The sequence below is a fragment of the Cyanistes caeruleus genome, chromosome 1 (genome assembly GCF_971803275.1).
Source record: "Cyanistes caeruleus chromosome 1, bCyaCae1.hap1.1, whole genome shotgun sequence".
NCBI lineage: Eukaryota > Metazoa > Chordata > Aves > Passeriformes > Paridae > Cyanistes > Cyanistes caeruleus.
In genome coordinates, this window is record NC_141701.1 from 78,978,744 (window position 1) to 78,990,263 (window position 11,520).

Genomic DNA, 11,520 nt, shown 5'->3' on the forward strand with positions numbered 1-11,520 from the left:
TTCAGTCAAAAGTAATGAATGTACTTCTCTGTTATGAGAGATGATATTTTTTTGTCTAGAGAAACATATGAAAGGATGGCTACAGTTCTCAAGGAGATATTTTCTCCATCACCAGCCAGTGAGGGAAAAAAATTCATCAAAACTTGTCATGCACTTTTTTCTTCCAATTAACTTATATTTTCACAATACAAATATTCTACTTAAATTCATTTACCTCCTCACCTAAACTATTTTTCATGCCATATCTTTGTACAGAACTACCATAGTGTTTTTTTGGTTGTTTTATTTCTTTGTTATGGGAGAATGAGGTAAATAATCAGCTCTTTCACAGGGAACCTTATGACTACACCTTGTTCCTGTTTGAGAGATTCAAATGGGTATGCCAATACCCAGCAAAGATGAGTTTCACCTTCAAAGTCTCATGATCATTTTATCTCACAGCAACAGTTAATGTCATCTTGACACCTCCTAGCAGCACATGATGACACCAATCTTTTCTTTCGTGAAAATAATTCTTTCTAGTGTTTTATTTGGAGTGACAGTGACTGAGCCACTACTACTTTACCCTATAAGTAGATAAAAAAGGGTGTTACAGGGGATATATCTCCTTATATCACCCCAAGATATCCCTCATACCACACTAATCGATGAAGGGCCACTTTACTAACAGAAGAAAGATGTCAGTATGGTCCTTCACAAGCTATCATATTTTTCCATTTTCCACTACAAATGATGCTTCTATGCATGAGACTGGATAGGAAAAATTATTGGTTTATCAAGCTGAATCGATAATTCATCTTTGGAACTAAACTGAACAAACTACTCCTCTACTCCCCCTGCTCCCAAAAAACATATGTATTAACATACATATGCATTATTTTCCTCCTCATAAAAGTGAAATGTAGCTTAAATTGATGTTAAATCTGATTCCCAGCTTCTTGGCAGCAAAATAAGATTTCTTTAAATTATTATAAACATAATTTTAACAATGTGTACTGCATACAAATAGCATTTAAAAGGGTAAGCACTCAGACACTGATTTGTATTTTCCAGAATTCTTCATTACTATTAGCTATTTTCAGAATGTATCAGAATTATTCCCTTTCTATCTCTTACAACACTACTAACAAAACAAGTAAGAACACATAAAATATGGTATTAACATCTTCTATTTGACTGAAAATATACAGACCAAAAGAAAAATAAAGCCAAGCGGATATAAAAACTCAGTGGATAGACATCAGAAAATATCCCTTCATATGCATTCACATTTTGCATTGTGAACACATACATTTTATTTTCCTTTCAAGTAAATGGCATTGATCACTTTTTAATTAAAGGCATATAATAGAACAAATGCAAAAGATGGCAACAAAGAAAAAATAATTGTTCAAATATGTCTGCATAAAAATCCAGATCTTCAAGGGATATAAATTAGTTCAGAAGCTTAGAAATAAATAAGATATGCAAATTTAAATATGCAAATGCTCCAAAGTCCAAATCAGAAAAAAATACGTAATTTATAGAGTACAGATGTTCACAGATTAAGTGAATCCGGTGCATTACATTTTTAGATTAAAATGCGAGAATAAAATTTGTTATAAACATAGATACACAACCTATGTTTATCAAAGTGCTCAAAGATCTTTTGTTTGGGTTTTCATGGCTGTGAAATATAGAAATGGAAATTACCTTAGTTAAAGTAATTTTGCTTCTTTTTCCCCAGGTCAATAGTCTGTTGTAATTGGTGAAACTTGGCCAACTCAATAGTAATAACAAGAAAATAAGAAGGGTAGCCTCTGTGTGCCACTTTAAACAATGGTAGTTTTAAGAGAAAAGTATAAACCAAGAAGGAATTGCTTTGTTTTTCTCTCAATGTAGTTCATGTTTACAGCAGCTAAACAATGTACACATATTTCATTCCCAAAGTCATGCTGTTTCCAGTATCTGCAGTTAACACAAAAACTAATAAAAGCACATGAAAAAATATTGATTTCTGAAATCTCGTGATAATCCCAGAAGAATCTGGTGCCATCTTTCATGACATAAATACAAAGCAACAGGTTCTGATACCACTGACAAAATATGAAATGCTTTCAAAATATTGTTTTGAAAATAATGTTTTACTGATTGATACAGATACTAGAATTTGATTGGTTTGAATAAAAATACTCTACATGTTTTCTTCTCTACATAAATGAATATATTTATTACAGAATCAGCTGTGAAGCTCTTTTGCTAACTTTGCTAATGATCTCCAGGTGTGCAAGAAAATTCTGTTTACTAATGTCCAGCATGCTTAGAAATCCCAAGTTCTCGGCAAACTCTATGGTGAAGGCTCAGCCTGTTTAGATAGGTTCCTGGTCAGTAATAAAATGTTCTTAATCAAAAAGTTGAAACTTCTGCTCATGGGATACTGAAGGAAGCTAACAAGCATAAGAATTGCTTTGTTAGGACATAATTTTGTCTTTACCCCTTTGCTCTAAGAATAAATACCTATGCAGTCAATAAACAGCACTCACCAAGACAAAGCATCAAGGTTATGTTTAGGGGTTCCATCTTGCTAGCAGAAGCAAAAATCCATATGAGGACGCCTGGGACATGAGAAGAGCACAAAATTGCTTTGAGCCACTGTGCTCACTGATAAATGGCACACTAAGAAAAAGACATTACATTCTGTCCTCACACTGGTAGCACTAATGGAAATCTATAATAAGTTATTTTCAAGATCATGCTTCATATTATTTAAATTCTCCCCCAACATATAAACCAAAATCTTAAGAAGCAGACAGAAACCCAAGCTACACTCTGAGACATGGAAAACTTTCATTACCTACAACTGACAAGACAAAGGATGAGGATGATATAACAGTTACTACAGCCTAGAACACAAGAGAATTAGGTTTGGTTTTCTGACCCTTTCCACACTAAAACTCTCTCTAAAAGGCAGTCAGCTCATGTGGTGTTTGGCTAAGCTAAACCAGAGGTAGTAACTCTGTTCCCTTTCTGAGTAGAGAACTCAGATGGTTTCTGCAGTATATTTCAATGAAATCCATTCTTCCTCTTGAGATTTCAAAGTAGGAAATTCATGTATGAGGTAGGAGAGGAGACAGTAGTCCCAGAGTTCACAAAGGGGCCAGGTCTGCAGCCCATATGCAGCACACCCTTCTATGAATGTTCACTAGCCTTTAAAAACGGAATATTATTGCAACAGCTACATCTCATGAATTATGAACACTGCAGACTTTGAAGCCCTACAAAGAGAATTTGAAAAGCTTGGTGGAGCCCACCTCTCACTGAAGGTAGCTGTGTCTGGAATACTGATCCTAGACATTACATATTAAAAGTGCCAAAACCATCTGAGCAACCAAAAAAAAAAAACCTTTGAATGAGTTAGCTCAAACACCCTCTTTTGTTTAGTTCGTATCTGGCAAGGAGGAGGTATTTTGGTACTGCCATGAGTAAAATATGCCTACAGTACGTTGGCCTAGCCAAACGGGAGACAAGAGGAATAGTATGTCAAGAATCTTGCCAAGCTTTAGCTTGACATTTGGAATATCCCACTCTTGTATAAACCTAATTAATTCCCATTTTATAACCTTTTAACATTTTGCTGGCTGAATGCCTATACATTGCAAACTCTGCCAAAGAGGAGTTAGAGTGACCTCCATATTGCAGTGATGGGCCATCATTTGGACACAGCACATCCTTCATCAAGAAGTAACACATAGTACTTATAACAATCACCAAACACATGCTGAGCTTCAAGATTTAAAGACTGCTTGAGTGAAATTTTTCAGGATAAGTAACTTAGAAGTATTTACCTTATGCTCATTATTTCAGTTTCTGATTTTTATGAACATAAAACACATGGGCACACACAATTTCTGGGTAGTTACTATTGGTTATCCTGCAGGACGATCCATGGCTGCCCATAAAGTCATACAGAAATGGTTACTAAGACAGCAAACCTAGTAAAATAAAAAGTACTATAATTTGTCAGCTATGTTGTCAGGAGATGGCAAGTTCCCCTAAAAGAGATCTTACCATTACTACATTGGTATGGATAGAAAAAATTGTGACAAAATCTAAAAACTAATTCTTTAATATATAGGTAGTGAAAATCAGTATGAATATGGATAGATTTCAAAAGTCTGAAAGAATGAGAGAAACTAATATAGGGAGTCTTATCCAAACTTATTTTTGTTCATGTACTTTTATTCAATTTATACTTTAAGGATTTTTTTGCGTAAGATCAAAATAGTAGAATTCCACTTTTCCAACCATACAATGTAGAAAAGCAGACAAAAACACTCACAAGTGGCTTCAAACAAATTTATTGGTATATCTGTCTTACAAAATTAAGACAATAATGTCAAAAAACATAGGAACCTTGAAGTACCATGGTGTTTCTTAACCATTTTTGGGGAAGTAAGTTAATAATGAAAATTTCATTTTCATCTCTTTTATAGACACAAGAGCTTCTATCAGTTTTCATTTCATCCCAAGTGAGGATAACCATGTAAGATTTAAAATATTTTCACAGCATCAAATCTGATGAAAATAAATTTTGTTAGAGCCAGTGGAGCTGATCAGACAGTAAATTGGAGCTATTAGTTCTTAAAGTATGACACTGAAACATTTATCAGAAATTTCTAAAATTAAGTCAATTTTCACAATATTATTTATGAAAAAATCCATACAAACAACAAACGAACAGTAGAGAACTGTTGTGCATCCAGTAAGGGCACTATGATAGACTTCCTAGGAATCTTCAAAGAAAGGGTATAAAATGGAGAAATTCAAAATGGAAAAAAAACAAACAAGCCATACTTAGAGAAATTTCATAAATGCTTATAACCACCCCCTCCAAAAATGCCACCTTGAAAAAGACCTGCACTTTTACAAAGGAACCATGCCCACAAAATCACATCACTTATAATGAAAAGAAAATTATAATTTGTCTAAGCATTTTAAATCATCTCCTGTTCAAGTATGTCCTTACCTGTCAAATGATATTCACTTGTAATAATTATGAGGCAACACATTTGAAGTCAGTAATCCACACAGGCTTGTGGCTTTGAGCTTTTCTAGAAGCAATTCCTCAGTGAAAAGAAAGCAAGGGCGAAAGATGGAAGGATATTTATTATTAGAAACAGTTGGTGATTCAGATTAATTGGGATATGAAGGGGTGTTAATAAATTCGGGGAGATTAATTTAGCAGGCAAAGCTATTTGGCCAAGTTCCTTAAGAAGTGGAATATTGCATTTATTTTAAATCCACAAAAATACAGCTGGAGCAGTACAGGGCTAACTGCAATAGGAATCAAAAACACATAGAAAAGCAAAACAGTTTCAGAGAACACATACAACAGATTTTAAGAGAATAAAGGGTTACATGGCCCACTGTGAAGTGCAGTGCTTTTTCAGAATTAATGTATGTTAGAATTGTGAGGATACCGTCATGTATATCAAAGTTGATAATGTTCAATAGCCCAGGCTAGCCCATTGTAGGGAGAACAGGAGAAAAGTTTGGGGTTTTTTTTTGATAGGTTGAACTTTAAAAGAAGTAAGGTGTTTCGAGATGCTGAGGAAATCTGAAGTGTGAAAATAAATGCCTGAGAGATGGATTATTGGGCAGGTAATAGCAAAAGGCATCTGATAAATTGCAGAGTTATGTAGTAAACTTATTTATTACATGCCTATACAATTTGTCACAGGGCTGTCTCATTTATCACTTCCCCATGTGAGATGCATATATTAATATTGCACACTGCTATCATTGCCTGACAGCTTATGATCCTGTTTGTGAAATTCATACATCATTTTTCCCTGCTCTCTCCTATCACAAGATGTTCCATCCAGCTATATTTCCAGATAAATGCTAAGAAAGGATTCCTGACCCACCTGGTGTTGTGCCATATGCTACTAACAATGTAGACTATAAGTTATGTATTTTCACATACATACTGTAGGGTCAGCCATTGCCATCCTGTTGCTCACAGATTTATTGTATCATGATAGGTCGTTGATCAAGCAGTAAAAGCAACCTGGTATTCTCACTCAGTTGAAATGGATCTTGTCAATACCACTCTGCCAAAACACTCTTTTAACAAAACGGCTGATTCATGAGAACACTTCTTGCAGTTACTGTTTTTTTGTGGGACCATGTTAGCTCTCAGCAAGAGCTTAATATGAAAACCTTTCACTGAAACACCCACATCAAAAGGCTGCAACTGTATGTTCTTAAACTTCATTCTGTCTACACTGAATCATAATAGCAGCTTCCTTTGAGCCAGCCAAGGCTGTTATATGTATACTGTATGCAACAGGGTAAAATGTAAGTAATGGAAAACTTTTGGTATGGAAATTTTGATTACTAAGCTTTTAATTGGTTATTTTGCAATTAAGCTATGAGATATACATAGTTATTGCTCCTGTTTCTGTTTCTTCAAAGCTTCCTGGGTTTGAGGGATGAAGGCTTATCATCCTTATGAGCTCAAATATTAACTCCCTATTGAAAATATAGTCCCTAATAAAAATGTACGTACATCTAGGAATGTACCTGTACCTGAAAGACACCAGAAGCGCCTGTGGGAAAAGAACAGTGCTTCATTAAGCTAAAAGGTGAAAAATATAGGTAATAAAATCAAAGAGGAACAGTCAGTTACAACTGGAGCTCTCAAGGAATCCAACAGACAAGAAGAAATTATTTAAACAGATATGAAATCTGTTCATGTAGATATCTGGATCCCCTAAAAAGCAAACAGAGCAAGAAACCATCACCAGGGAAAAAGTTGATTTTCTGGAATAAATTCAACAGTCTAGAATTAAATGTCTCAAGCAAAACACACTTTCTTTCCTTTTTTTTTCAATTTTAACTTTTTGAACTTTCTTTTTTCCAGATTTTCTAAGAAAACTCTGTCAGTCTGCCTTGTTCAGAAAAACAGTACCTTATTGTCTCCTCCCTCTTACTGAATAAAGTAGTGAAAGTCAAGTTAAAATTTTTGACTAAATTTTCTGTCCTATGGAGATGTAAAGAATAAACTGAATTTGATATACACTATTTTGAATGTAATTATGAAATGGGGGAAAACTTCACAGTTACTTATATCAGCATTTGGATCAACTAATCACAGATGTATATAGATGGCTTCTGAAATCCTAATTTATATTCAGGTCCTAGCTGTGATCATCAAATTCAGAAAACAACTGCCAGAAGATTTTATATAAAGAAATTAAAATTTTACAATCTGCAGAGTAGTGTTGTGCCATATTTTAAGTTTGGTAAGAAGACAAAAAAAAAATCAATTGGAATCTGAGAGAAATAACAAAGATAGATAGTCTCAGAGAGGCAAAAAAATTTCATTAATACATAGAGTCTTCATAATGCAGACAAGCCATGTTGTCAGGGACAAAAATACTTTTAATATGTAATTTAGCAGACTTGAGCAGCATTTTGCAATGAAAATAGGGCCATGGTTTGCAAAGGTTAAAACACTTCAGTAACAGCACATGGAAAAGCACTGAAAGACTTAAAAATGAAACTTTTCATACAGACTCCAAATAGTGTGCAATTAGAAATACGTTCAGAGAAATCTTCAAGAGAGAGGAACATTCTTAATATATTCAACAGAACTGAGCTCTGGATAATTGTAAACCATTTACCACAAGTCTATATAATAGCTGAGGTTCCACAGTAGTATTTTCCCCAAAATACACAGGAAAGTTTTGGCTCACCTGGTGGGTACCCTTTGTACTACAGGGTATGTGAGGCATGCAAAGGTGAAGCTAAAACCTAAAATACTGACATACATAGCTTTTGCAGGGGATGGACTGGTTACAGTGTGTCAAAAACATGTCAAATACTAAATCGAATTCTGGGACAATTCATGTAGAAAGGCAGAGAAATGCTAAAGATTGATTCCAGGATGTCTTTACCAGCACAAGAAAGCTGACAACAATATAAAATTCAGTTGACAGAATTCAATTGTACTGTCACAAAGGCATTGAAAAAATGCTGGCAATAAAAATTTTAATGACAAATTTGATTGATTAAAAAGGATAAAAAAAGAAGAAGGGAAGAAACTATGGGACTGATCAACATCCCTTTTAATGTCAGAAGTGGAATTACTCATAGAGCTCCTGATGCACTAAAAAATTATGGAAGAAAACTCTTTCACATACATACCACTTTAGTCAAGGTGAGTTCATTGACCCTTTCTAAAACTTTAAATCAAAGGTTGTTGGAATAGATGCATTACAGAACTCATTATACCAAGAACTACATTCTATTCGCTGTAGCTGATAGTTTATAGAAGAGAGATCAGGGAAGGTAAGATGAGAAATTTCTGATATAAACAGCCTGCAGTGGTAGTCATAGTTTCAGATTCTTGGATCAAATAGTTACTGGAAAATATTAATTCCTAATAGTTATTGCTACCATCCGAAAACAGCACTGCTGGCGCATAGGAGATGCAGTGCTGAGAGACAGTGGTTTGAAATCAGTTTGTAAGAGGCTCAAATGTTTTGCAGAATTTATGATTTTAAATTGTTGTCAATCCTGTATTTGAATAACCACATGATTTAAAAAAGGGCTAGTTAAAGTCACCCCTATAAAAAATATTATTCAACCTTCCAAACAAACACAAACAAAACCTCAAAAAAACCCTACAACAATCAAAAGATAAAAAGCATTTATAAACATAATACAGTAACACATAATCATATGGATTATAATCTCCATAGAGATTAACAGGAAATAGGCAGCCATGATAGATACTTCTTGCAAAATTCATTTCACAAGTGATAATTAAGGAGCAAGACTTCAGCCTTCCACTTACTCTATAGGAAAAGAAATAGAAAAAGTAGACTCAGACTTTAACCTACAGAAACTCAAAAAGGCTGAGATGATCAATGAAAAAAAAACATGCAAAACAATATTGAACTTAATCCAAAGAAGTTTTCAGAGAGTCACAAGGTAAAGGAAGTCAGTTTAGAGATTGCTTGTACATACACACACTTCTAGAAGACCAAAGAATGAATCCAAGGCTCCTGACTGTTCTTAATTAACATCTTGCTCCCTAGCTCTGTTCTGAATCTCACCAACAGAGATTGTACATAAAAGGCACAATTCAATAAGCAGAATTAATGAGACTACGTAAGTTTTTACTCTTTTCAACCTGTATATTCCTCCAGCTCTGCCCCATTTATGCCTTCAAACCTGCATGTCTTCATGCCACATCTGAGGTTTAATGTACACCATCATTGTGTTTTGCAGAGAGTAATGTGGTGGGCAATAACACAAGTCTCACATTTATTCAGACAAAATTCAGTCACACACATGTATCAAAATACCAGTTTCAGGACCACAGGAGAATCTCTTTCCTGACACTCTTGTGTTGGGCAATGTGGATATGGCCAGTCTAGGGACAGTAAGCCCCAGGCAGCATGGATATGATCCAGACTTGGGCTACTCGGCTCTAGAATCAGGGACCAATTACTTGTCCATTCTGTTAATCAGGGTATAGGCAGACTGGTGCTGTAAACTGGTGTATATGGTTAACCTCATATTTTGCCACTTAGAAGTGAAATACGAAAGAATAATTTTTTTTCATGTCTTGAACTGAAATACAGTATCTTTAAAATGTTTTGGTTTACTACAAAAAGTGGAGTAATGTCAGTGAATCAGGGATGAATGAGCGATGGGAGTTAAGGAAATAATATATTCAAAGAAATGATAGAGAAATATGCAACTTTTCTCTCTTTACTCTTTCACCTTTTTAATCTAATGTCTTAAGATTACTTTTTATTTTATTAAGGATTCATTCACAAAATTTGGCAACACTTCTCACTATGCATCACCCAAGAACAGTACACATGTATACATCTATGACAGTCAATATGCAAGGCAACATTAACAATGTCAATAAGAATATGGAAATCCTATATGCTGTAAATGTGAACATTCTATGCAGTAGCCTTCCTAAGTTAACCATCCACAATAATATACAATTTTGCTTAAAGTAGAATGGTTTTCCATATATTCTGTTTTCTGAGAATTCTTCTGAAGAGATTTACTATATGGGTGAGATGGCCCAGTGAAAAATTAATCTATAAAATTTAAGTTTTTAATTCATATACTGCATGTTTATTTTGTGCTGCAAAATGCAGCACACCTGTCCTCTCTAGACAAAGCCAATGGCTTCATAGGTTTGCCTTAATTAAAAAATTACCTAACCTCCAAAACAACAAAAATTACAAAAAGCAGTAAGTGTACTTATTAAAAATAAATGGAGACATTTCTAGGACAAGCCATGGAGTTTCAGCCACAAATGACAAGCCACTTTAACAGCTTTTTAGCAAGTAGCATCACATACTTGCAAAAGTATGTTATGTAGAAATAAGACTGTGGATCTAATTAAATTGATCAGTCTTAGCTGTGCCAAAAGTGTGTTCCAGGATGGTTTCTTTTTTATAGGACAGCAGAATTATCTAAGACATTTATGCATATAGATCTGTATGGTATTTCTTATTTAAGTGACACATACACCTATCCAAAAAGCATTCATCACAAAATCATATACCCTTAATCCTCATTCAATCTTCAGTCTTGTTATAAGAGCTTCCTCTAAGTGTGTGCTTTTACCAGTGCAAAATTTCCACCCCTTAATTTTCATACTTTACAAAATTTTCTTTGGAAAATTAATTAGCCAAAGCATCAAGGATAATTTAACCTTGGATTTACCAGCACTCTGACTCTCGGGAGCTTTGGCAGTAGGTAGCTGTCTGATTACACCTCGAGGGAGCAATACCTTCAGTCTCTGTGCAGCAAATTCAGATTCAAGACTACCATGACCTGATATTCTGTATTTGCTTCCTGCCTAAGGTTCCTTTTTTTAATTTTTTCTTCAGGCAATTTGAGTATTTTATCGGTATAAACAACAACAACAACAACAAGCTGTAGGATTCTATATCCTCAGTTGTCAGGTCCTTAACATGCAGACCCAGCAGACCAAAAGTGGATAATCAAGGCAAGATAGAGACACCTTGACCAAAAACTATCACTAATGTATAAACATCAACAGTTAACAACACAACTCACTGTATATTAAGTTTATTTTTATTCTACTTTGAATTAGACTCATCCAGAGCAAACTCTCAAACGCACCTACAAATCCTTGCCTTCAGACAAAAAAAAAAATATCTCAAAAATACACCTCATTTTGCTTTCCAATTTCTACCTCTGTGTCGTAAAGTGGGGTAGTAACACAGCACAGAGCTGGGGAAAGAAGCAATAGCTGGTGGAATCTTCTTGACTTCATGCCGCCCAACTGGGTTTTCCCCGGCCAAGCGCTGGCGGCAGCACGGGCCCTGCCCGGCCCGGCTTGGCCCGGCCCCAGGGCTGGGCCCCGCTGAGCCCCTCAGCCACGGGCGGGCGGGCGAGAGCCCCGGGGAAAGCCTGGCCAAGGGAGGGCAAAACGCTGCCCGGCAGCCAGGGCTGAGCCAGGGGAACCGAGCC

At 35.3% G+C, this 11,520-nt stretch overlaps 1 long non-coding RNA gene across 1 annotated transcript; it reads right to left on the reverse strand.

The window, feature by feature from the left end:
* Positions 1 to 230: 230 nt before the first annotated feature.
* LOC147655644 (uncharacterized) lies at positions 231 to 6,481 on the reverse strand. The gene is made up of 2 exons (XR_015289553.1): positions 3,825 to 6,481; positions 231 to 2,594 (listed from the first exon to the last, which is right to left on the reverse strand). It is a non-coding gene; the product is annotated as an uncharacterized LOC147655644 (long non-coding RNA).
* Between the last annotated feature and the right edge of the window lie 5,039 nt (positions 6,482 to 11,520).